Source organism: Oncorhynchus gorbuscha, linkage group LG15, assembly GCF_021184085.1.
Source record: "Oncorhynchus gorbuscha isolate QuinsamMale2020 ecotype Even-year linkage group LG15, OgorEven_v1.0, whole genome shotgun sequence".
Lineage (NCBI taxonomy): Eukaryota > Metazoa > Chordata > Actinopteri > Salmoniformes > Salmonidae > Oncorhynchus > Oncorhynchus gorbuscha.
The window spans coordinates 42,978,054-43,004,278 of NC_060187.1; the positions used below are offsets into that span (position 1 = coordinate 42,978,054).

The 26,225-nt window shown below is 42.4% G+C and overlaps 1 pseudogene; it reads left to right on the plus strand.

The window, feature by feature from the left end:
* The first annotated feature begins 476 nt into the window (after nucleotides 1-476).
* On the plus strand, nucleotides 477-18,336 carry LOC123997254 (annotated as a pseudogene).
* Nucleotides 18,337-26,225: the final 7,889 nt, after the last annotated feature.

A 26,225-nucleotide genomic window follows, 5' to 3' on the forward strand; every position in this document is an offset into this window, starting at 1 on the left:
TCTGTAGAGCATTTATAGATGGACTATCCAGATAAAGTTTTACAGAGATATCTTTACCTGGTTGTAATAGAGACCAGTTGGTTGTAATCTGGTTACAATCAGAAAATGACATCCCTTGTATGTGTATCATCATTATCAATAAACAAAGTTAAGAGGACCATGCTTTTGGGCCAGTGATGGGCTTCTGTGTTACGTGGACATTCCTAAATGAAGGCTTCCAGAGGACCTCATGGTTGGAGGTGATGTCACTCTAGGAGACATGTATAAAAAGGCAGGCAGCAGAGGAGCCAGATCCCACTCTCTCTCAGACTGTCTTAACCCTGCTACAGGAGCCATCCCTGATTCTTCTTAAAGACAAAGGGCAGAATTTGGATAAAGGACCTGGTCGAACGGCACCAGACTTTACACAGTGGCACCGGACTTCATATACACTTACCTGTCTTTTGCTGTAGAGACGTCGAAGGGCAAACGAGAACATGCTGCGGATTCTGGTGTTGGTGATTTCGCTGAGTGTGAGCAGTGACCTAGTAGCTGGTCAGAGAGGTATGTCTATCAATATTTTAGTATCTTAAGTGAACAAAAACTTCATAGCACAAAATGTATGTCAAAAATGTTTGGAGAGATTCCAAAGTTATTTCAAGTGGGTCTGGTAACACCATGATAACAGTGTCATGAATAAGTCATTTATAAATTCTAATAAATGCTTTATAAATGATTATAAATGTTATAAATGCATACGAATTGTAATGTTTTATAATGCTTATAAATGCATCTAAATGTTTACAATGAATGAAATACTAAATTCTTTCTTAATGCTTATTAATTCATTTGTGCTACCAACTTCAGAGGCGTGAGAACACTTTTTGGAAGTCTGCTATTTTATACCTGTGATAAATGTCACATAAATGTCTTGTCAATGGCACGTCAGATCATATTAGTCTAAAATGGAAAGTTTATTTGCAATCATCCCGATTCAATGTAACTACTTTGATTTAGCATATTCCTGAAATAGAACACAATAAATGAATTCATCATCGATTTGCAAAACTGAATTCGTAAGTCCTATCCTCTACATGGCCAATGGGTTGATTCACTTTCACACTTTGAAAAACAAATTGGCAGCTTATGTTGAGCGACTTGTCGGTCAGGCAATGCAACTAAATCACCCTGATAGTGTCATTGGTAGTGTTTTCTTGCCAGTATCTTTGAAGCATGTTTGCTTGGAATTCATTCAGAAAAGATTGCAGCTCCTAATGGGAAGACCACACTTCCTCTCCTCCATGCTCAGGAGACTTTGACACAATACAGCTCCCTGGGGAGTTTAATACATCAGGTCAATTAATACATCTAGTAGGTTCCTGTTGGAGCACCACAACAGGCCCCACATTGCCAGGCTATCCCAGCATCCTATTCATCTGGGACACCTCTTCCTTGGAAAGGCCCAGACCCCAGGGCCTGTAAATCTAACTTCCACAGGAGTCCATAAATGAAGACTTAAAGTGATTCGAGTTTCCAATGATTCTTGCCAACCACTGTTAAACCAAACCACAGGCTGTGGCTGCTCTGCTATTTCCAAGCTCCTGTTCTACACCTTTCACGTTGCAATGAGTGTGAAAAATAAAACATTTCATTTCAATAAATTCTTTATCATCCCATATTTGAGAAAATTTGGTATTGCAGAGGTATGAAAAACGATTTGGCACAAAACCCACGCCATCTTAGTCTCTGTATTTCTGTATGCATGTGATTCAGGCCCAGGGATTGTCTTGGAATGCCAGCTCCTGTGGCAAGGGGATAGTAGTGCAGGTCGTAAAGATGATGAATGGGCAGTGGATGATGTTGTTTTATAAAGGCACATCTGCATAGTGCATCCCCAACACATTGCATACTGATGACTTGCGTCAGCCACAGATGTGCATCCAAGACAATGTCACAGGAAGAGTAATGAGGTACGAGCAGGAGCTTTGTGACCTGCCTGACGTTCAGTTTCAACATGAGGTTGACATTAGTTTCAGTTTATTACATTTACATTTAAGTCATTTAGCAGACGCTCGTTTATCTTGGCAACCTGTGATGATAACACCCCATTTACCTGAAATTGCAATTCTCTCTACTGACTTTGAGTTATTTTGACTTTGATTGAAACAGAATGTGCCGGAATAGGAATACATGTGGGGGTATGTTTTCAAAGATGATCTGTCCATTGCTAATGTATGAAACAAACATAGCTGTGTGTGCACATCCATCGCTAATAAAGCGCTGTGAAATGTTTTTTCAAACTCAGATGGGGAAATTATTAATCAGATCAAGGGAACGAATCAAGCCTTGGCTGAGATTAAAGAACTGCTGAAGCAACAGGTAAAGTCACTGTTTGGACATATAGGGCAAAAGTCGCTCTGGATAAGAGCGTCTGCTAAATGACTTAAATGTAAATGTAAATGTAACTTTCATTGAGGATGTAAATGGTGCCATACAGTATAACGTGAACTAATAGTGTATTTGTACCTCCATGCAGATCCAAGAGATTGTTTTCCTGAAGAACACAGTGATAAAGTGTAAAGCCTGTGGTGAGTAGCCTTGGCCTGCCTGTTATGCAGGTGAATGAGGACCCAAAAGCGACTTGGCGAAAACAGTTTTTAATCCAGTAAAGATACTTTACAAAACAAAAGGCATAATACTACTCGTAAAGACGAGAACAGACTGGAGACTTGATCAAGAACTGCAGGTTGCCTCGGGAAGGCACTTGAACCTAGCAGACTCAGACACCTGCTCACCACGCAGCATCTGAGGGAAACACGACACGACAGGGCAATACATAGACACAGCACGGTGAATATTAGACAAGGATCCGACAGGGCAGGAACGGAAAACAAGGAGAGAAATAGGGACTCTAATCAGGGAAAAGGATCGGGAACAGGTGTGGGAAGACTAAATGATTGATTAGGGGAATAGGAACAGCTGGGAGCAGGAACGGAACGATAGAGAGAAGAGAGAGCGAGAGAGTGAGAGAGGGAGGGGGAGAGAGAGGGATAGAAAGAGGGAAAGAACCTAATAAGACCAGCAGAGGGAAACGAATAGAAGGGGAAGCACAGGGACAAGACATGATAATCAATGACAAAACATGACAGTACCCCCCCCCACTCACCGAGCGCCTCCTGGCGCACTCGAGGAGGAACCCTGGCGGCATCGGAGGAAATCATCAATAAGCGAACGGTCCAGCACGTCCCGAGACGGAACCCAACTCCTCTCCTCAGGACCGTAACCCTCCCAATCCACTAAGTATTGGTGACCCCGTCCCCGAGAACGCATGTCCATGATCTTACGTACCTTGTAAATAGGTGTGCTCTCGACAAGGACGGGAGGGGGGGAGGGAAGACGAACGGGGGGTGCGAAGAAAGGGCTTGACACAGGAGACATGGAAGACAGGATGGACGCGACGAAGATGTCGCGGAAGAAGCAGTCGCACAGCGACAGGATTGACGACCTGGGAGACACGGAACGGACCAATGAACCGCGGAGTCAACTTACGAGAAGCTGTCGTAAGGGGAAGGTTACGAGTGGAAAGCCACACTCTCTGGCCGCGACAATACCTAGGACTCTTAATCCTGCGTTTATTGGCGGCTCTCACAGTCTGTGCCCTGTAACGGCAAAGTGCAGACCTCACCCTCCTCCAGGTGCGCTCACAACGTTGGACAAACGCTTGAGCGGAGGGAACGCTGGACTCGGCAAGCTGGGATGAGAACAGAGGAGGCTGGTAACCCAGACTACTCTGAAACGGAGATAACCCGGTAGCAGACGAAGGAAGCGAGTTGTGAGCGTATTCTGCCCAGGGGAGCTGTTCTGCCCAAGACGCAGGGTTTCTGAAAGAAAGGCTGCGTAGTATGCGACCAATCGTCTGATTGGCCCCTCTGCTTGACCGTTAGACTGGGGATGAAACCCGGAAGAGAGACTGACGGACGCACCAATCAAACGACAGAACTCCCTCCAAAACTGTGACGTGAATTGCGGACCTCTTTCTGAAACGGCGTCTAACGGGAGGCCATGAATTCTGAACACATTCTCGATGATGATTTGTGCCGTCTCCTTAGCGGAAGGAAGTTTAGCGAGGGGAATGAAATGTGCCGCCTTAGAGAACCTATCGACAACCGTAAGAATCACAGTCTTCCCCGCAGACAAAGGCAGACCGGTAATGAAGTCTAGGGCGATGTGAGACCATGGTCGAGAAGGAATGGGGAGCGGTCTGAGACGACCGGCAGGAGGAGAGTTACCCGACTTAGTCTGCGCGCAGTCCGAACAAGCAGCCACGAAACGGCGCGTGTCACGCTCCTGAGTCGGCCACCAAAAGCGCTGGCGAATAGACGCAAGAGTGCCTCGAACACCGGGATGACCAGCTAACTTGGCAGAGTGAGCCCACTGAAGAACAGCCAGACGAGTGGAAACAGGAACGAAAAGGAGGTTATTAGGACAAGCGCGCGGCGACGCAGTGTGCGTGAGTGCTTGCTTAACCTGTCTTTCAATTCCCCAGACTGTTAACCCGACAACACGCCCATAAGGAAGAATCCCCTCGGGATCAGTAGAAGCCACAGAAGAACTAAACAGACGGGATAAGGCATCAGGCTTGGTGTTTTTGCTACCCGGACGGTAAGAAATCACAAACTCGAAACGAGCGAAAAACAACGCCCAACGAGCTTGACGGGCATTAAGTCGTTTGGCAGAACGGATGTACTCAAGGTTCTTATGGTCTGTCCAAACGACAAAAGGAACGGTCGCCCCCTCCAACCACTGTCGCCATTCGCCTAGGGCTAAGCGGATGGCGAGCAGTTCACGGTTACCCACATCATAGTTGCGCTCAGATGGCGACAGGCGATGAGAAAAATAAGCGCAAGGATGAACCTTATCGTCAGACTGGAAGCGCTGGGATAGAATGGCTCCCACGCCTACCTCTGAAGCGTCAACCTCGACAATGAATTGTCTAGTGACGTCAGGAGTAACGAGGATAGGAGCGGACGTAAAACGTTCTTTTAGAAGATCAAAAGCTCCCTGGGCGGAACCGGACCACTTAAAACACGTCTTGACAGAAGTAAGAGCTGTGAGAGGGGCAGCAACTTGACCGAAATTACGAATGAAACGCCGATAGAAATTAGCGAAACCTAAAAAGCGCTGCAACTCGACACGTGACCTTGGAACGGGCCAATCACTGACAGCTTGGACCTTAGCGGAATCCATCTGAATGCCTTCAGCGGAAATAACGGAACCGAGAAAAGTAACGGAGGAGACATGAAAAGAGCACTTCTCAGCCTTTACGTAGAGACAATTCTCTAAAAGGCGCTGTAGAACACGTCGAACGTGCTGAACATGAATCTCGAGTGACGGTGAAAAAATCAGGATATCGTCAAGATAGACAAAAACAAAGATGTTCAGCATGTCTCTCAGAACATCATTAACTAATGCCTGAAAAACAGCTGGCGCATTGGCGAGACCAAACGGCAGAACCCGGTACTCAAAATGCCCTAACGGAGTGTTAAACGCCGTTTTCCACTCGTCCCCCTCTCTGATGCGCACGAGATGGTAAGCGTTACGAAGGTCCAACTTAGTAAAGCACCTGGCTCCCTGCAGAATCTCGAAGGCTGATGACATAAGGGGAAGCGGATAACGATTCTTAACCGTTATGTCATTCAGCCCTCGATAATCCACGCAGGGGCGCAGAGTACCGTCCTTCTTCTTAACAAAAAGAACCCCGCCCGGCCGGAGAGGAAGAAGGCACTATGGTACCGGCGTCAAGAGACACAGATAAATAATCCTCGAGAGCCTTACGTTCGGGAGCCGACAGAGAGTATAGTCTACCCCGAGGAGGAGTGGTCCCCGGAAGGAGATCAATACTACAATCATACGACCGGTGAGGAGGAAGGGAGTTGGCTCGGGACCGACTGAAGACCGTGCGCAGATCATGATATTCCTCCGGCACTCCTGTCAAATCGCCAGGTTCCTCCTGAGAAGTGGGGACAGAAGAAATGGGAGGGATGGCAGACATTAAACACTTCACATGACAAGAAACGTTCCAGGATAGGATAGAATTACTAGACCAATTAATAGAAGGATTATGACATACTAGCCAGGGATGACCCAAAACAACAGGTGTAAAAGGTGAACGAAAAATCAAAAAAGAAATAGTCTCACTGTGGTTACCAGATACTGTGAGAGTTAAAGGTAGTGTCTCAAATCTGATACTGGGAAGATGACTACCATCTAAGGCAAACATGGGCGTAGGCTTGTCTAACTGTCTGAAAGGAATGTCATGTTTCCGAGCCCATGCTTCGTCCATGAAACAACCCTCAGCCCCAGAGTCAATCAAGGCACTGCATGTAGCACCCGAACCGGTCCAGCGTAGATGGACCGACATAGTAGTACAGGATCTAGATGAAGAGACCTGAGTAGTAGCGCTCACCAGTAGCCCTCCGCTTACTGATGAGCTCTGGCCTTTACTGGACATGAATTGACAAAATGTCCATCAAATCCGCAATAGAGGCACAGGCGGTTGGTGATCCTCCGTTCCCTCTCCTTGGTCGAGATGCGAATACCTCCCAGCTGCATGAGCTCAGTCTCTGAGCCAGAGGAGGGAGATGGTTGCGATGCGGAGCAGGGAAACACCGTTGACGCGAGCTCTCTTCCACGAGCTTGGTGACGAAGATCTACCCGTCGTTCTATGCGGATGGCGAGAGCAATCAAAGAGTCCACACTGGAAGGAACCTCCCGAGAGAGAATCTCATCTTTGACCACTGCGTGGAGTCCCTCCAGAAAACGAGCGAGCAGCGCCGGCTCGTTCCAGTCACTAGAGGCAGCAAGAGTGCGAAACTCTATAGAGTAATCCGTTATGGATCGATCACCTTGGCATAGGGAAGCCAGGGCCCTAGAAGCCTCCCCACCAAAAACTGAACGGTCAAAAACCCGAATCATCTCCTCTTTAAAGTTCTGGTAATTGTTAGAACAATCAGCCCTTGCCTCCCAGATAGCTGTGCCCCACTCTCGAGCCCGGCCAGTAAGGAGTGAAATGACGTAAGCAACCCGAGCTCTCTCGCTAGAGTATGTGTTGGGTTGGAGAGAGAACACAATATCACACTGGGTGAGAAAGGAGCGGCACTCCGTGGGCTGCCCGGAGTAGCAAGGTGGGTTATTAACCCTAGGTTCCGGAGGCTCGGCAGGCCAGGAAGTAACAGGTGGCACGAGACGAAGACTCTGGAACTGTCCAGAGAGGTCGGAAACCTGAGCGGCCAGGTTCTCCACGGCATGGCGAGCAGCAGACAATTCCTGCTCGTGTCTGCCGAGCATGGCTCCTTGGATCTCGACGGCAGTGTTACGAGCATCTGTAGTCGCTGGGTCCATTCCTTGGTCGGATCCTTCTGTTATGCAGGTGAATGAGGACCCAAAAGCGACTTGGCGAAAACAGAGTTTTTAATCCAGTAAAGATACTTTACAAAACAAAAGGCATAATACTACTCGTAAAGACGAGAACAGACTGGAGACTTGATCAAGAACTGCAGGTTGCCTCGGGAAGGCACTTGAACCTAGCAGACTCAGACACCTGCTCACCACGCAGCATCTGAGGGAAACACGACACGACAGGGCAATACATAGACACAGCACGGTGAATATTAGACAAGGATCCGACAGGGCAGGAACGGAAAACAAGGAGAGAAATAGGGACTCTAATCAGGGAAAAGGATCGGGAACAGGTGTGGGAAGACTAAATGATTGATTAGGGGAATAGGAACAGCTGGGAGCAGGAACGGAACGATAGAGAGAAGAGAGAGTGAGAGAGTGAGAGAGGGAGGGGGAGAGAGAGGGATAGAAAGAGGGAAAGAACCTAATAAGACCAGCAGAGGGAAATGAATAGAAGGGGAAGCACAGGGACAAGACATGATAATCAATGACAAAACATGACACTGCCTGCAGAAATAGATATTCCAGTTGAATGTCAGTAAACATTGTGGTGTATCTGTTAATCAGGCTGGCGCTCTTTGAGGCACAAAATAAAGTTACTGTATTTTTAAAACAGTACATACATGAATATGTACATATTTAATATATAATTACAGTACCAGTCAAAAGTTTGGACACACCTAATCTTTCAAGGGTTTTTCTTTATTTTTAAAAAAAATTCTTCTTTGTAGAATAATAGCGAAGACATCAAAACCAAGAAATAACACATATGGAATCGTGTAGTAACCAAAATAGTGCTAAACAAATCAAAATATAGTTTAGATTTTAGATTCGTCAAAGTAGCCACCCTTTGCTTTGATTTTTTCATAAACATGTTTTTAGACATTTTTGCACATTTATTAAAAATGAAATAAAGAAATATCAAATACACGTAACTATTCACACCCCTGAATCAATACTTTGTAGAAGCACCTTTGGCAGCAATTAAAGTGGTGAGTCTGTCTGGGTAAGTCTCTAAGAGCTCTCCATACCTGGATTGTACAACATTAGTTCATTATTCTTTTCAAAATTCTTCAAGCTCTGTCAAATTGGTTGTTGATCATTGCTAGACAACCATTTTCAGATCTTGCCATAGATTTTCAAGTAGAGTTAAGTCTAAACTGTAACTTGGCCACTCAAGAACACTCGCTGTCTTCTTGGTAAGCAACTAGTGGAGATTTGACCTTGTGTTTTAGATTTTCGTCCTGTTGAAAGTTGTGTCTGGTCTCCCAGTGTCTGGTGGAAAGCAGACTGAACCAGGTTTTCCTCTAGAATTTTGCCTGTGCTTAGCTGTATTCCGTTTATTTTTTATCCTGAAAATTCCCCTGTCCTTAACCATTACAAGCATACCCCTAACATGATGCAGCCACCATTATGCTTGAAAATATGGAGAGTTGTACTCAGTAATGTGTTGTATTGGATTTGCCCCAAACAAACCACTTGTATCCAGGACAGGGTGCATGTTTTGGAATATTATTCTGTACAAGCTTCCTTCTTTTCCCTATGTCAATTAGTTTAGTATTGTTGAGTAACTACAATGTTATTGATCCCTCCTCAGTTTTCTCCTATCCCAGCCATTTAACTCTGTAACTATTTTAAATTCACCATTGGCCTCATGGCGAAATCCCTTATTTGTTTTCTTCCTCTATGGCATGTGAGTTAGGAAGGACTCCTGTATCTTTGTAATGACTCTGTGTATTGATGTATCATCCAAAGTGTAATTAATGACTTCACCGTGCTTAAAGGGATATTCAATGTCTGCTTTTTTTTTACCCCATCCACCAATAGGTGCCCTTCTTTACGAAGCTTTGGAAAATGTCCCTGGTCTTTGTGGTTGAATCTTTGTTTGAAATTCACTGCTTGACTGAGGGTCCTTACAGATAATTGTATGTGTGGGGTACAGAGATGAGGTAGTCATAAAAAAATCCTGTTAAGCAAACAGAGTGAGTCCATGCAACTAATTACGTGACATGTTAAGCACATTTCTACTCCTGAGCTTATTTAGCCTTTCCATAGCAAAGGGGTTGAATACTTATTGACTCGAGACATTTGAGCTTTTCATTTTTAATTCATTTGTTTAAATCATTCAAAAAACATCATTCCACTTTGACATTATGGGGTATTGTGTGTAGACTAAAACTAAATGTCATCAATTTTAAAATCAGGCTGGAAAAAGGTGGAAAAGGTCAAGGGGTGTGAATACTTTCTGAAGGCACTGTACATTATACACATATCAATATCAACAGCATGATTGCTATCTCAATTGTATGTAAATGTGGTACATTAATCATACCATTGTGCTCTCATGTACTTAAAAAAATATGTACAGTGCATACATAAACATCTGAATATGTAATGGTAAATGAATCTGTAATGGAAATGTAAACAAATAGAAAATGCCATGTTTCATTACCTGCAGTAGATGGAGACATCTTACAGGAGAGTGCTCCAGGTCTACTTGGTTGATGGTTGGTGTATCATCCTCTCCCACCTAGGCATGCAAGGTCCCCCTCGCACCTCCTGTGACCCTAACCCCTGCCACATGGGGGTAACATGCATTGAGACCGCCGGGGGCATCAAGTGTGGCCCCTGCCCTGAGGGCATGGAGGTTAATGGTACCCACTGCACACATGTGGATGAGGTAGGATAGGATCCCTAAAAGGTCACGTAGTATTCTGTAGTTTCAGGGATCATCAACTTTATCAGTGTTTCCCAAACTCGGTCCTCGGGGTGCAATCACATCTTTCTACTATGAGTGGGAATACTTCGGAACAGATTTCCAAAATTAAAATGACTTTGAGTTGATTTCCTGATGGTTTTTACAGTGTTTTATGTCCAACAATGACAATTCCCCCCAAATAATACAACATAATTATTTGTTTTTGCTCCGTGGGGCCAAATAAACTTGGGGGGGCCAAATAAAAACACCCGCACTGCCACTGGGGAAACTCTGCTGTAGTGGGTCTAAACTGAAATACGATCATTTACACAGTACGTGTTACTATTGTGTATATTGTTAGGTTTTTAAAGAGCCTCTGAACACCCGGACTGGCATGTGTGCTTTCCTGTTGCTCATTTGAAAACCTGGATTTCAGTCTTGCCGGTGTGTTTCCTGACGATTCCACGTTTGGTTAATGATGTTTGTCCCTCATGACACACTGTAAATTCGGAAGCCTATTTAACTTCCTCAAAATCCCCAGAATAATTGTAAGATAACGCAAGAAATCGTGAATTAATCTTGATGTTTTTGCAGAGGATGTTTCAGTTGTGCAATTTTACATCTAATTAAGGTGTATGGTACAGTATTTCTCAAGCTAAAAAAACATGTTTTCTTATGTAAACAAAGTCGGAGCTGCTGAGAAGGTCTGTCTCACTGTCTATGCTATTGGATTAACAGCAATCACTGCAGCTGTTCACCCCATGTTAGTGGGGAAATGGACACTGTCAAATGAAAACACAACCTTAATTTATCCGTTTTTAGAGGAGATTGACTTTATGACCAAATTATCCTATTTACACTGTGTAGTCAATATTGACACTAGAATAACTGTTTCTGGCTCATATTGCTGCCACAGGCCATTTTCAAATGGATTTGTTACTTTTAAAAGGCAGTCACTCTTTAAATCAACTGTTAGATTATCTCAATAGCAAATTCCAATTCAAATATTGAACATGTACATTACTGCCCTCTCTCTGCTCTCCTCCTGTGTGTGTAGTGTGTCGTGAAGCCCTGCCACATGGGTGTGCGCTGCATCAACACCTCTCCAGGGTTCCGCTGTGGCCCCTGTCCCACTGGCTACACCGCCCCCCGGGTGCAGGGAATAGGCCTCTCCTACGCCACTAACAACAAACAGGTAGCAATTTTGAATCAAGCAAAGAAGCTTATGAGCTTGGCTTTGGGGCCTTTCCACCTCAAAAAACACACGAAAGAGGATTTCAACACCCGCCATCTCAGATTGTTCTGAAATCGTTTCGGTAATTAATTAACAGATACAATTAGCATTCCTGAAACATACATTTTCTTGAAATATAATTTTATCTCTGCGAAATTAAGCTAATTGATTGCACCCAAATTGGCCATTTTGATTTATAGGATTCAGATATTTAATAAAAATAGTACTCAACATCCGATATATACTAAACTTCTTCCTACCAATGAGTAAGAGGAATTCATTTTTTGGGTGTCAAAAGCCCCCCCCCTGACACACACACACACACCAATCCCACCTCAACAACCAGTATACAGTATCAGTTCTCTATATTTGACAAGTAGTATGAAGCTGTGGCTTGGAGTTCTGCTTCTCCATACTATGTAAATGTTTTCGCTGTGAATCTGATGATGTTTTTTTCCCCTGTTCAGAGAAATTAGTCAATGAAGTCGCTTGCATTATTTACCATTTGTGTTTTGGACATTTACTATTGAAGTTCATTAGAGACCATAACATGGAACTGATGTAACCAATGGTCTTGATCAGGCTGTTGATTGTGGCCTGTGGAATGTTGTCCCACTCCTCTTCAATGGCTGTGCGAAGTTGCTGGATATTGGCGGGAACTGGAACATGCTGTCGTACACGTCGATCCTGAGAATCTCTAACATGCTCAATCGGTGACATGTCTGGTGACTATGCAGGCCATGGAAAAACGGGGACATTTTCAGCTTCCAGGTATTGTGTACAGATCGTTGTGACATTGAGCTGTGCATTATCATGCTGAAACATTAGGTGATGGCGGCGGATGAATGGCACGGGAATGAGCCTCAGGATCTCATCACGGTATCTCTGTACATTCAAATTGCCATTGATAAATTGCTATTGTGTACATAGTCCATAGCTTATGCCTTCCCATACCATAACCCCACCTCCACCGTGGGGCACTCTATTCACAACGTTGACATCAGCAAACCACCATACATGCTGTCTGCCATCTGCCCAGTACAGTTGAAACCGGGATTAATCCGTGAAGAGCACGCAGGTCAGATTCCCTGAGGCAGTTTCAGACAGTTTGAGCAGAAATTCACAGTTTCATCAGCTGTCCGTGTGGCTGGTCTCAGACGATCCCGCAAGTGAAGAATCCAGGTTTTGATTTCCTGGGCTGGCGCGGTTACACGGGCTCTGCGATTGTGAGGCCGGTTGGACATACCACCAAATTCTCTAAAACAACATTGGAGGTGACTTATGGTAGAGAAATTCACGTTCAATTCTCTGGCTACAGCTCTGGTGGACTTTCCTGCAGTCAGCTTGCCAATTTCACGCTAACCTCAAAACTTGAGACATCTGTGGCATTGTGTTGCGTGACAAAACTGCACATTATAGTGTGTCCTTTTACTGTCCCCAGCACAAGATGCACCTGTGTAATGTTCATGCTGTTTAATTATCTTCTTGATATGCAGCACTTGTCAGGTGGATGGATTATCTTGGCAAAGGAGAAATGCTCACTAACAGGGATGTAAATACATTTGTGCACAACATTTGAGAGAAATAACCTATTTGTGCGTGTGGAACATTTCTGGGATCTTTTATTTCAGCTCATGAAACATGCGACGCACACCTTACATGTCACGTTTATATTTTTGTTCAGCGCAGTAGTAAAACCTGATACTTTCACATGACTCATTTCTCTGAACAGGAGGAAAAAAACATGACCAGATTCACAGGGAAAACATGACATAGTCATGGAGAAGCAATACACAGTTTAATACTACTTGTCAAACAGAGAACTGATACTGTGTACTGGTTGTTGGGGTGGACTTGGTATGGAGTGTAGAGGGTCAGTGATTGACTGTTGACCATTTTTTGGGGATTCCTAATGTCTAACTTACTGTTAGGAAAAAGTTTGGTCCAAATCGGATGTTGGGAACTATATCTATTGGACATTATTGGACACAGAATCTTATCAATTAAAATGGCTAATTTGGATGCACTCAATTAAGCAACATTTCTGAGATAAAATCTTCTCTGTTTGTAACTACAGGAAGAATTTCAGAACAATCTGAGATAGTGTGTATCATGGCTTGCTGAAATTACATGGAACGACTCACTGGCAACATGCAAGGTTTTGCTTGAAGATGGAAGATTTATGCATTAGGGCTTTCTTTTGTATTTGAATCCGACCCAGGTCTGTAAGGACATCAATGAGTGCGAAGGACCCAAGAATGGAGGTTGTATGGAAAATTCCAACTGTGTGAACACACCTGTAAGTATCATTAAAAGTCGATGCCACCCAAATATATATCTCATTAGGAAATCCAGAGGTCTTTCCTCTCTGAGGTTTTGAGGGGGGGGGGGGGGGGGAACTAAGTTTCTGCTGTGGTGGTTGTGCGTGTTGTTGTCAGGGCTCGTTTAAGTGTGGCTCCTGTAAGGCAGGCTATGTGGGGGATCAGCGCAAGGGCTGTAAGCCTGAGAGAGCGTGTGGTAATGGCCAGCTCAACCCCTGCCATGCCAGCGGAGAGTGCACTGTCCAACGAGATGGGAAAATAGAGTGTCAGGTAATGCGATACAATTCTGATGCAATGGATCAATATGAATTTGAATACAGCCTCAATGTATACTACTCCTTATACACGTTGTCTATAGCATTCTTTTGGATACAGATGGCTCGTTATTGATTCAGCTGCTGTAGCTGAAATGGAATTGAATGCAAATTGACATTCCATGTTCAATAGAGTACAGTCCATAACTTTGACTTGATCCTGATTCACAGTGTGAATTGGGATGGGATGGGATTGGGATGGGCTGGCAATGGCTACTTCTGCAGCTCTGACATGGACATTGATGGCTTCCCTGATGATGAGAAACTGGAATGCACCGAGAGGAACTGTGCCAAGGTAATACACTTGAATGTCCTTGAAAAGGCTATGGAAGTCTACGACTATACTATTTTGAACGCAAAGGGAAAATAAAGTGGAAAAACTAAGTCATTGTCATATGCTTTATATACATACTTTTAGGATAACTGTCTAACAGTACCAACTCTGGCCAAGAGGATGTAGACAAGCATGGCAAAGGAGATGCCTGTGATGAGGATGCAGATGGCGATGGAATCCTAAATACACAGGTTACTGATCTCTTTCTCCAGCAACTGATTCTTTGCTGTGCCATGTTTACGACAGGTCTTTACACTGATTGTGTAACTTAGTGTAAAGACAGGCTCTGATGCCTCTTTGGTAGGACAACTGTGTGCTGGTACCAAATGTCAACCAAAGAAATGTGGACGAAGACGACTTTGGAGACGCCTGTGACAACTGCCGTATGATCAAAAACAACGACCAGAAAGACACTGATGTTGATAGATTGGGTGACGAATGTGACGAAGACATTGATGGCGACAGGAAGTATGCATGTCGAGGTTTGGACCGTGACAAGCCTAATTCTGCCATTGCGGTCATTCATGTCAATTGACATGTCAACTACTGTTACCTCCTTCTAGGAATCCCCAATAATCTGGACAACTGCAAAAGGGTTCCCAATGCTAACCAGAGGGATCGAGATGGGGACAAAGTCGGAGATGCTTGTGACAGTTGCCCCTATGTTCAAAACCCTGACCAGGTCTGGTTTCTGATTTCCATGTACTTGTATTAATCCTAGTCATTACTGCATTTTCTACCAGAATGACAAACTATGTCGATGTTCGAGTGATATTTTTTGTGTTTGATACAGTTGGATATGGACAACGATTTGATCGGAGACCCTTGTGACACCAATAAGGACAGGTATAGCGGTGTTACTAGCGTTCTTGTTACCTCCCTGCCTTTAACCAGTGTCGACCTGTGCGTGGCGTTCCAATCTATTGGTACGCCATGACTTATTTTATACGTTATGTAATGACTTTGGTCATAGTTTCAGCCAGTTTGTTATAATAGGATAACAATCCTGTAGCAATTTTTGTAGGGGTTGTACATTTTTTCTTAGGTCAAATCAAGTCTGAAATTTCTAAGTGGAAATTCTAAATGTTCGAAGCCTTTTTAAAACTCAAATAGACTTCAAGTTTGCAATAAAATGGTCATCAAATCTGTATTGATGCATGCATTAAATCTTATACAATAAGTCCAAGGGTGTTACAGTAGATACAAATCAGTGCCAACCTACTGGGCATAGACGTCAGTTCAACGTCTATTCCACGTTGGTTCGATGTAATTCCGTTGAAATGAGGTGGAAACAACGTTGATTCATCCAATGTGTCACCAGTGGGAAGAGACATGTTAACTGCTTAAGCTCTATAATCTTCTCTGTTTCTCTTTTCCACAGGGAAGAGAGATCGTCCAAACTATGAACAGTGACCCTGGACTGGCTGTTGGTAAGAGCAACAATCACGCTGTCTCAAGTCGGATTCATTCAATAAACCGAGTTGTACATGACGTTCTCAAACATGACGTCCTAACCCAAACTCACGGCATTCCTTCAAGGTTACACAGCTTTCAACGGTGTTGACTTCGAAGGGACTTTCCATGTGAATACCGTCATGGACGACGACTATGCAGGGTTCATCTTTGGCTACCAGGACTCGTCCTCCTTCTACGTGGTGATGTGGAAACAGGTTGAGCAAATCTATTGGCAGGCCAATCCATTCAGAGCTGTGGCAGAACCAGGGATCCAACTGAAGGTACAAAAAAATCCTATATGCACATCTTATATGACTATTATCTAGTCATGTAGTAAAAGTCACTTGTGTTCTCACGGCAGGAAAATAATCCTGCAGCAACAGGAAATTTGAGTTATTGTGTGGATTATAATTAATGGAAGAAAAAAAAACACTGGGCACAGACGTCAATTCAACATCTATTCCACGTTGGTTCAACATAATTGGGAAGGAACATCCGCAACTCTGATATGCTTCTATGGTGATTTAATCAGACGTACAATAAACACAGCGTTTTAATATATCATATTTTTCTGTTTTTTCTATTACAATTATAGCAAATTTTCAGTTTTCCCCTCCCCACTCAAATCACTCCCAGACAGTCCTAGCAAAATTCTTTGATTGAGAAATTGCTCTTTGTTAAGAAGCATTTCTTTTCCTTCTTTTTGACCGTTTTAATTTAAAACAACCACAGTAAGGTACTTAATTGTTACCCAGAAAATATTGATTCATTTTTTATTATAATTAATGGACATTTTTGTATGACTTTACATTTTTTGTTAGGGCAAATCAAGTCTAAAATGTTAAATGGAAATTGTAAACTCTAGAAGCCTTTTTAAACCTTGAATTCCTCCAACTACAGGGTGATCAAATTTAGATCCTATATACATCTGTTCAAATTCATGCAAACATGCCACTACTCTATTAATAGACTGACCTACACACAACTAGCCCTTTCTAAGTAATACTCATAGGGCCAGTTACCTAATATTAAGTCTATCTCTGTACTAAAAACAGCTCAATGGAAAATAGATACATTTTGAGTTGAAATATAAATACACCTGCCCAGATTGATACATTGGAAGAGATCTACAGTTCTGTAAAAGTGCTGCCTGTGCAATTGTGTGGTCGACTAGGCTGTGAAGTCCAACACGGGACCAGGGGAGAATCTACGCAACTCCCTGTGGCACACTGGCGACACCAGTGACCAGGTGAAGCTGCTGTGGAAAAACGTCCGCAACGTGGGCTGGAAGGACAAGACTTCCTACCGCTGGTTCTTGCAACACAGGCCCCAAGATGGCTACATCAGGTAGTGCGCTGCTATCAGACACACCTCGTAGGCGTCTGATGGCTTTTGGTGCAGTCTGCCAACGATGGCGTGACCTTCTCCTTTCATAATACATTAAAGGCCCAGTGCAGTCAAAAATGTGATTTCCTATATTTTATATATAGTTCCACACTATGAGGTTGGAATGATACTGTGAAAATTTAAATAATACCATTTTAGTGTAAAAGCTTTTTGAAAAGACAGCCTGAAATTTTAGCCTGTTTTAGTGGGAGGGAGTTTTGACCTTCTATGGTGACATCACCATGTGGTAAATTAATTAATAGACCAATAAGAAAGAGAGTTCCAAACCTCTCTGCCAATAACAGCAAGTATCCAGTTTTCCCCTCCCCACTCAAGCCACTCCCAGACAGTCCTAGCTAAATTCTTGTTTGAGAAATTGCTCCTTGCTAAGAAGCTATTTTTGTTCATTTTTAAAACAATTTTAACAGAAAACAATCACAGCAAGGCATTTAATTGTTACCCAGAAATTATTTGATATTGAGGTAAAAACGGCTGCATTGGACCTTTAAATTACAATTTGTGGCATTATTTGTGCAACTGATTGGACTGACATATGCGACCACATACTGTTGAACTTGAACAACATGTAATTACTATCGTGCATGTTTTCTCTTATCATCATACATCATCATCATACATACATACATCATACTATCCATATTGTATTCTTTACCACAACAGGTTACATCATCCAGTTGTGACACAACTATTCGGGTTGGAGATGGTCTTATTTCGGCTGCATTAACACAGGCAGCCTAATTCTGATCTTTGGCAAAAGATCTGATTTGATTGGTTAAAAGATCATAATTGAACTTCCTGTGTAAACGCAACCTTTGTCATATTTTGGTATTTCTAACTGGTCTCGCTCTATGCATGTGTGTGTCATGTTCAGAGTGCATTTCTTTGAGGGTCCTCAGATAGTGGCAGACACAGGTATCATCATAGACACCACCATGAGAGGAGGCAGACTGGGTGTCTTCTGCTTCTCCCAGGAGAACATAATCTGGGCTTACCTACGCTATCGCTGCAATGGTGAGCAGCACACTAATGACAACCCCACCCCCCTTATTAGAATACCCTTCTCACAAGCAGGAAGTAGAGAAAGGGTGGGGACCTTAGGGAATCAATTAGAGAAGTATTGCATTGCAGCATCCTGATAATAGAATTCCTGTATTGAGAAATGGATGATACTGCTCTCTGGCAAAAGAGGATCTACATTTACTTGTGTTTTGTGCCTGCTTCTATCCATTCCTATTGTCATTAAGTGACACTGTGGCTGCATTTACAGTGCCTTCGGAAAGTACTCATACCCCATTGACTTATTCCACATATTGTTGTGTTACAGCCTGAATTCATAATGGATTAAATATATTTTTCCCCCTCCCTATCTACACACAATATCCCATAATGAGGAAGTGAAATTATGATTGTAGATGTATTTTTAAAAATTGAAAATGAAATACAGAAATATATAATTTACATAAGTATTCACACCCCTGAGTCAATACTTTTTAGAAGGACGTTTGGCGACGTGGAGATGGGGAGCGGCGGTGAACAGCAACCTTCAATTCATTCCACATATTTTCAATGGGATTCAAGTCTGGGCTTTGGCTGCGCCACTCAAGGGCATTCACATTCTTGTTCTGAAGCCATTCCAGCGGTACTTTGGCTATATGCTTGTAAATCTTCGTCACAGTCAAAGCTTGTTCGCACTCTGTGACCATCAGCGTCATTTAAGTTGAGGGAGGATGATTCTTTTTTTCCTTGAGCATGGCCTTATTTCTATTACAGCATATTGGATGACTGTCATTCATATTCCATTCACCCAGCTCAATAGAACATCGATAAGTTTAGGTTACTACATGATACTCAGAGTTTCCCTATACCCATCATGAGGTTTCTACAACCTAGCCTATGAATTAAAGTTTAGAACATACAGTGGGGCAAAAAAGTATTGTCAGCCACCAATTGTGCAAGTTCTCCCACTTAAAAAGATGAGAGAGGCCTGTAATTTTCATCATAGGTACACTTCAACTATGACAGAGAAAAAATTAGGGGGAAAAAAATCCAGAAAATCACATTGTAGGATTTTTAATGCATTTATCATCCAAATGCTCTCTAGCAAACCTCAGATGGGCCTGGACATGTACTGGCTTAAGCAGGGGGACACATCTGGCACTGCAGGATTTGAGTCCCTGGACACGTAGTGTGTTACTGATGGTAAGCTTTGTTACTTTGGTCCCAGCTCTCTGCAGGTCATTCACTAGGTCTCCCCGTGTAGTTCTGGGATTTTTGCTCATCGTTCTTGTGATCATTTTGACCCCACGGGGTGAGATCTTTAGCCCCAGATCGAGGGAGATTATTCGTGGTCTTGTATGTCTTCCATTTCCTAATAATTGCTCCCAAAGTTGATTTCTTCAAACCAAGCTGCTTACCTATTGCAGATTCAGTCTTCCCAGCCTGGTGCAAGTCTACAGTTTTGTTTCTGGTGTCCTTTGACAGCTCTTTGGTCTTGGCCATAGTGGAGTTTGGAGTGTGACTGTTTGAGGTTGTGGACAGGTGTCATTTATACTGATAACAAGTTCAAACAGGTGCCATTAATACAGGTAACGAGTGGGGGACAGAGGAGCCTCTTAAAGAAGAAGTTACAGGTCTGTGAGAGCCAGAAATCTTGCTTGTTTGTAGGTGACCAAATACTTATTTTCCACCATAATTTGCAAATAAATTCATTAAAAATCTTACAATGTGATTTTCTGGATTTTTTTCCCCTCATTTTGTCTGTCATAGTTGAAGTGTACCTATGATGAAAATCACAGGTCTCTCTCATCTTTTTAAGTGGGAGAACTTGCACAATTGGTGGCTGACTAAATACTTTTTTTCCCCACTGTAGGTGCACAGGTGGAGAGAAATTTGAGTAATCAAGGTGACAGACATTGACAACTTCAATACTGCCTCGCACAATCTTGCCTGCATCTAGCTGATCTAGGGTGTAATCATTAGTCCAAAAGATGCAAACGATAGTTTCTATTGGACAAATTCAGGTATGGTTATCAGCGGTGGCAAAAGTACTCAATTGTCATACTTGAGTAAAAGTAAAGATACCTTAATAGGAAATGACTCAAGTAAAAGTGAAAGTCACCCAGTAAATGACGACTTAGGTAAAAGTCTAAATGCATTAGGTTTTAAATATACTTAAGTATCTAAAGTAAATAGAATTTCTAAAATGTACTTAAGTTTCAACAGTAAAAGTATAAATGATAAAAGATTCCTTATTTTAAGCAAACCAGACAGCACAATTTCCAACACTCAGACATAATTTACAAACACAGCATTTGTGTTTAATGAGTCTGCCAGATCAGAAGCAGTAGGGATGACCATGAATGTTCTCTTGATAAGTGAATGAATTGGACCATTTTCCTGCCCTGTTGAGCATTCAAAATGTAACAAGTACTTTTGGGTGTCGGGGAAAATGTATGGAGTAAAAAGTGCAATTTTCTTTAGCAATGTAGTGAAGTAAAACTAAAAGTTGTCAAAAATATAAATAGTAAAGTGAAGTACAGATACCCCAGAAAACGACTTAAGTGGTACTTTACACCACTGATGTTTATCCCCATTTCTTGCCATTTAAGAATCGGCGGAATGAATACACCCCTGATCACGCAAACACAGTTGACCCCTTTGATTGTTGGATAATTCCTTCTCACATCTATGCGCTCTCCACCTCTCACTTTTTGACTTCACAACACATCAGCTGTCTTCCACACCGATCTCGACAAACCATTTCTGTATGGACGTCACTTTGCACAAGGGGGCATGCTGAAACAGGAAAGGACCTTCCCCAAACTGTCACAACAAAGTTGAAAGCTCAGAATCGAATACAGTGTAGCGTTAAGATTTCCCTTCACTGGAACTAAGGGGCCCAAACCATGAAAAACAGCCCCAGACCATTATTCCTCCATCAAACTTTACAGCTGGCAATATGCATTGGGGCAGGTAGCGTTTTGCCAGATTCATCCGCCGGACTGCCAGGTAGTGAAGCGTGATTCATCACCCCAGAGAACGCATTTCCTCTGCTCCAGAATCCAATGGCGGCGAGCTGTACTCTACTCCAGCCGACGCTTGGCATTGCTTATGGTGTTCTTAGGCTTGTGTGCGGCTGCTCGGCCAAGGAAACCTATTTCATAAAGCTCGCGACGAACAGTTCTTTGGCAGACGTTGCTTCCAGAGGCAGTTTTTAACTTGGTAGTGAGTGTTGCAGCCGAAGACAGAAAGATAGCTACTTCTCGCTCTCGCTTCTCTTTCATTTTTGCTAGCTAGCTGTAGTTTACATTTTCAGTACTATACTGAACAAAAATATAAATGCAACATGTAGTGTTTGTCCCATGAACTGAAATAAAATATCCTAAAAATGTTCCATATGAACAAAAAGCTTATTTCTCAATTTCTCATTCCATCCCTGTTAGTGAGCATTTTTATTTTGCCAAGATAATCCATCTACCTGACAAGTGTGGCATATCAAGAAGCTGATTAAACAGCATGATCATTACACAGATGCACCTTGTGCTGGGGACAATAAAAGGCCACTCTATATGACTGCAGGAATGTCCATTAGAGCTGTTGCCAGAGAATTGAATGTTAATTGAATGTTAGTTATAGAGAATTAGGCAGTATGCCCAACCAGCCTCACAACCACAGAGCCCGTGTAACCACGCCAGCCCAGGACCTCTACACCCGGCTTCTTCACCTGCGGACTCGTCTGAGACCAGCCACCTGGACAGCTGATGAGTATTTCTGTCTGAATGAAGAAAAAAAACTTGTGGGGAAAAACTCATTCTGATTGGCTGGGTCTGACTCCCCAGTGAGTGGGCCTGTCTCCCAGGTGGTTTGGTATATGCCCTCCCAGGCCCACCCATGGCTGCGCCCCTGCCCATACATGTGAAATCCATAAATTAGAGCCTAATACATTTATTTAAATGGACTGTTTTGCCTACATGACCTGTAACTCAGTAAAATCATTGAAATTGTTGCATGTTGCATTTATATATTTTTTCAGTATAGATTTATTCACTGATCCTTTGATTGGGTGGACAACATGTCAGTTCATGCCATAAGAGCTCTGATAGGTTAGAGGACGTCCTCTGGAAGTTGACATAATTATGGTGTAAGTCTATGGAAGGGGGTGAGAACCACCTAGGTTTTGTATTGAAGTCAATGTACCCAGAGGAGGATGGACATTACCTGTCTTCCGGCTACACCATGATGCTACCCTAGAGTGCTGTAGACCTTCATTGCAAAACAATGTGTTTTAATCAATTATTTGGTGACGTGAATATATTTAGTCTCTTTGTTTCACTATTTTTATGAAATTCTGTGTGGAGGATGGTCCTCCTCTGAGGAGCCTCCACTGTCTGAAGTGGGTTCTCATTAAGGATTTGCCTGTATTTCGCTCCACTCACTGTTCCGTCAATCCTTACCAATCTCCCAGTCCCTGCCGTTGAAAGGCATCTCCATAGCATGATGCTGCCACCACCATGCTTCACGGTAGGGGTGGTGTTAGATGGGTTATGAGCTTTGCCTGGTTCTCCAGACATGGCACTTTGCATTCAGGCCAAAGAAATTTGTCTCATCAGACCACAGAATCTTTTGAATTATGATCTCTTTCATGTGCCTTTATGCAAGATCCAGGCATGCTGTCATGTGTGGCTTCCGTCTGGCCACTCTCCCATGAAGTCCAGATTGGCTCCCTTCTGGCAGGTTCTCCCATCTCAGCCAAGGAACACTGTAGTTCTTTCAGAGTAGTCATTGGGTTCTTGGTCACCTCCCTGACCAAGGTCCTTCTTGCCCAGTTGCTGAGTTTGGTCAGATGGCCAGCTCTAGGCAGTCTGGGTAGTTCCATATGGAGACCACTGTGCTTTAGAAAACTTTCAACACTCTAGAAATAGTTTCATACCCTTCTCCAGATACAGTATATGCCCCATCTTGGAGATATGCGGACAGTTCCTTAGATTTCATGTTATAGTTTCTGCTCTGACATGCACTGTAAACTGTGGGACCTTTCTATATAGACAAGTGTGTTTCTTTCTAAATCATGTCCAAACACTTGAATTGGCCATGGGTGGACTCCAATCAAGTTGTAGTGACATCAGCGATGGTGTATGGAAATTAGATGCACCTGAACTCAATTTGTATTGTAGTGTCATATCAACAGGGTGTAAATATTTAAGTGAGATATTTCTGTATTTCATTTTCACTAAATTTGCTGAGAGGAAAAAATCTAATCCATTTTGAAAAACAAAATGTGGAATAAGTCAAGGGGTATGAAGACTGGGAGGACATTCCATCTACACCCCACATTCTGGAACGCATGGCTCCCAGCTGAACAGTGCATGGTTGTGTCTGTAATGGCACCCTATCTCCTATATAGTGTACTACTTTTGATTAAAGGCTATATAGGGCCCGATTTGGACTTAAGAAATGCCTTTCTTACGCACGCCTTTCATACACACTTGTCAGTAGTTAGTATTCAGACTTACCTTATGAAGGTACGTAAAGGGCTTTGCAGGCATGCTTCCCTTGTCATTCAATAGGGGTTTCAGTGCATTTATCTTAAGCCATCTCTTTAAATATGGTGTAACTTTTAGTTAGTGTTTTGTTGAGACTCAATAGAATATATTGAATATTAGTGATCAATGAAAGAAAGCCATCTAAATATATGCATATCATTCTCTGTTTCAGCACCATTTGGTAGATTCCAAAAAATACTCTGATTTTGTAGATTATTTAGGGTTAGGAAAGTATTTATGAAATCATAAAAACAAGTTTGGAGAGCCTTTACGCAGAAAAGAAAACAGTGGTTTGATTCATTCAGAAAATTGCCACATTGTTATTTAACCCATGGTAATGTTTGAAGATTAGTGTACATAGAATTATAATAGGGAGAATAGTGTACAATAGTAGACAATACCCTCGTCTGTTGCCTGCACTAGCCATGGTACTGTGTGATGACAGCAGAGTATTGCACCATGCGTAGGCTTCAAACTGTTAATGCCTGGTCTGCACTCCGCTCCATAACGATTTAATTGGCCTAACTGTTACTAATGATCCTCAGCAACAACCACATGGCCATGACAGCGTTTACAGAGGAAGCAAATGCAGGTAAACAAAACAATGTCATTAAATGGAATGATAATGTATGCTATACCAACTGAAGGGAACTAACAGTAAACTAGCTGTTGTATATGTGTGTTATTAAGCCTACTAACGGTCGATACTGATAGTGGCTAATATTTAACATGATAGAAATAGGAAACAGAAAGTCGTGGTAGCCTATAATTAAGACATCCGAGTGCCCAGCTATGAGAGTTAAAAGGCTGTGCAATTTAAATTCTGCATAATAGCACGGCCTTTCATAAACTTTACTTTGGGAAAGTTGATATGCTTCAGTTTGAAGCCATATATGACTGGTTTCACATTTGTCTCCAGCAATTGGAAGGTAAAATATATCTAAAACAAGTGTAATTTATATTTATTTCCTTATCCAGACAGATTACACATTTAACTGGCGCTTATCAAGTTGTAAATGACAGTGCATGGAGAATGGTGTTATTTCTATTGGAAAAAAATTAAGTAATGCTTTTTCCACTTGAAACCGGTAGGTTCGCTAGACCTTATTCATTATTTCCTCATATGTAAAGGTGGAAGAATTATTAGGGAATTAAGTCAAGGTCAGAATACAGCATCTGTTGACACACCATCATTTATTTGATCTCCACCCAAAACAAATAGCAGGTGAACAGCATGCTATTCTCATGCTTAAGTTCAAGGTCAGAATAAGCATAGAGAAAAGTGCATAAAAATGGAATTACTACGTTCCATTTAAGCACGCTTAACTCGGGTCGGAATTGGGGCCATATTGATTTCTTTTTAGAAGGACCCTGTGAGATGTGACTCAGCAAAATGGAGGCTGTCATATTGGTCACCACCAGCAATGACAACATTTACCGGTGACATTTGCTCCCCAATAATTCCAGTTCTCAGGGGACTTTTCTTTATTTCTACTACTACTCTGTCAACAATATAGAAATGTGAGGATAGTTGTGTGTTTTGAATAATCAGGGTGTGGACAGAAAATGTGTATTACATTGTGAGCGGACTAACTTTTTTTGAGGGGGGGGGGGCTATGCATTAGATTGCATGTGATCAATTAATAAAATGTTGAACCACACAACTGTTATTTTGCTTTAGCATATACTGCATATATAGGACTTACCTTTAGGTCAAAACTGGTTTACACTTTCTCCTCACTACTGACTAGACAGAAACTGAAGTCATGAGAAACTGCTTTGAGTACTGATCAAAAGTTTGGGACTGAAAATCACAAAACAGGTATTCAAAATGATCTTTTAAAAACACATACAGAAATACAGATTACAAAATATAAACAACATAACAAGGACAACAAAATATAGAATTAGTTCAAACGTCATGCATGTCCACACTTAGTAAACCTTTGGTGAAATGACATTTTTCATTGATATATTCTGCAAAATCGAGACTATGTACAGAGAAGAAATGCCTCCCACATTCAGTGTATCTTACAAAGGGGTCACATAAAAGGAGTTTCACATAGAAACAAATAATTACTTTACATCTCAGAATATGATTTACAGGACAATAGTTAAATATGTGATACCCACTTAAAGCTGACCAGGGAATTCCCTATAAGAGAGACTTTCTTTACATTATGAATTGGAAATACTTGCCAAAAGTGGCATTTTGGGTACCCAACTTCAACTGCACGGTACTACAGGAGGAAATGATTTAGATTCATATTAATCCATTTCAAATTATGGGACAGAAAATATAATTATCCCTTTCATTCACCTTTAGTTGAGAGAATGCATGGGGACAGGTACTCTGGCAGTGACAGTAAGCTTAGTGAGAATCAAGATACTGCTCACCAATTCCCACAAGGCTGAATTCCTTTCATGCTCACTTCAGTCAGTGTATTGTAATAATTACTGTCAAAACAGGAGTCCACGTCACC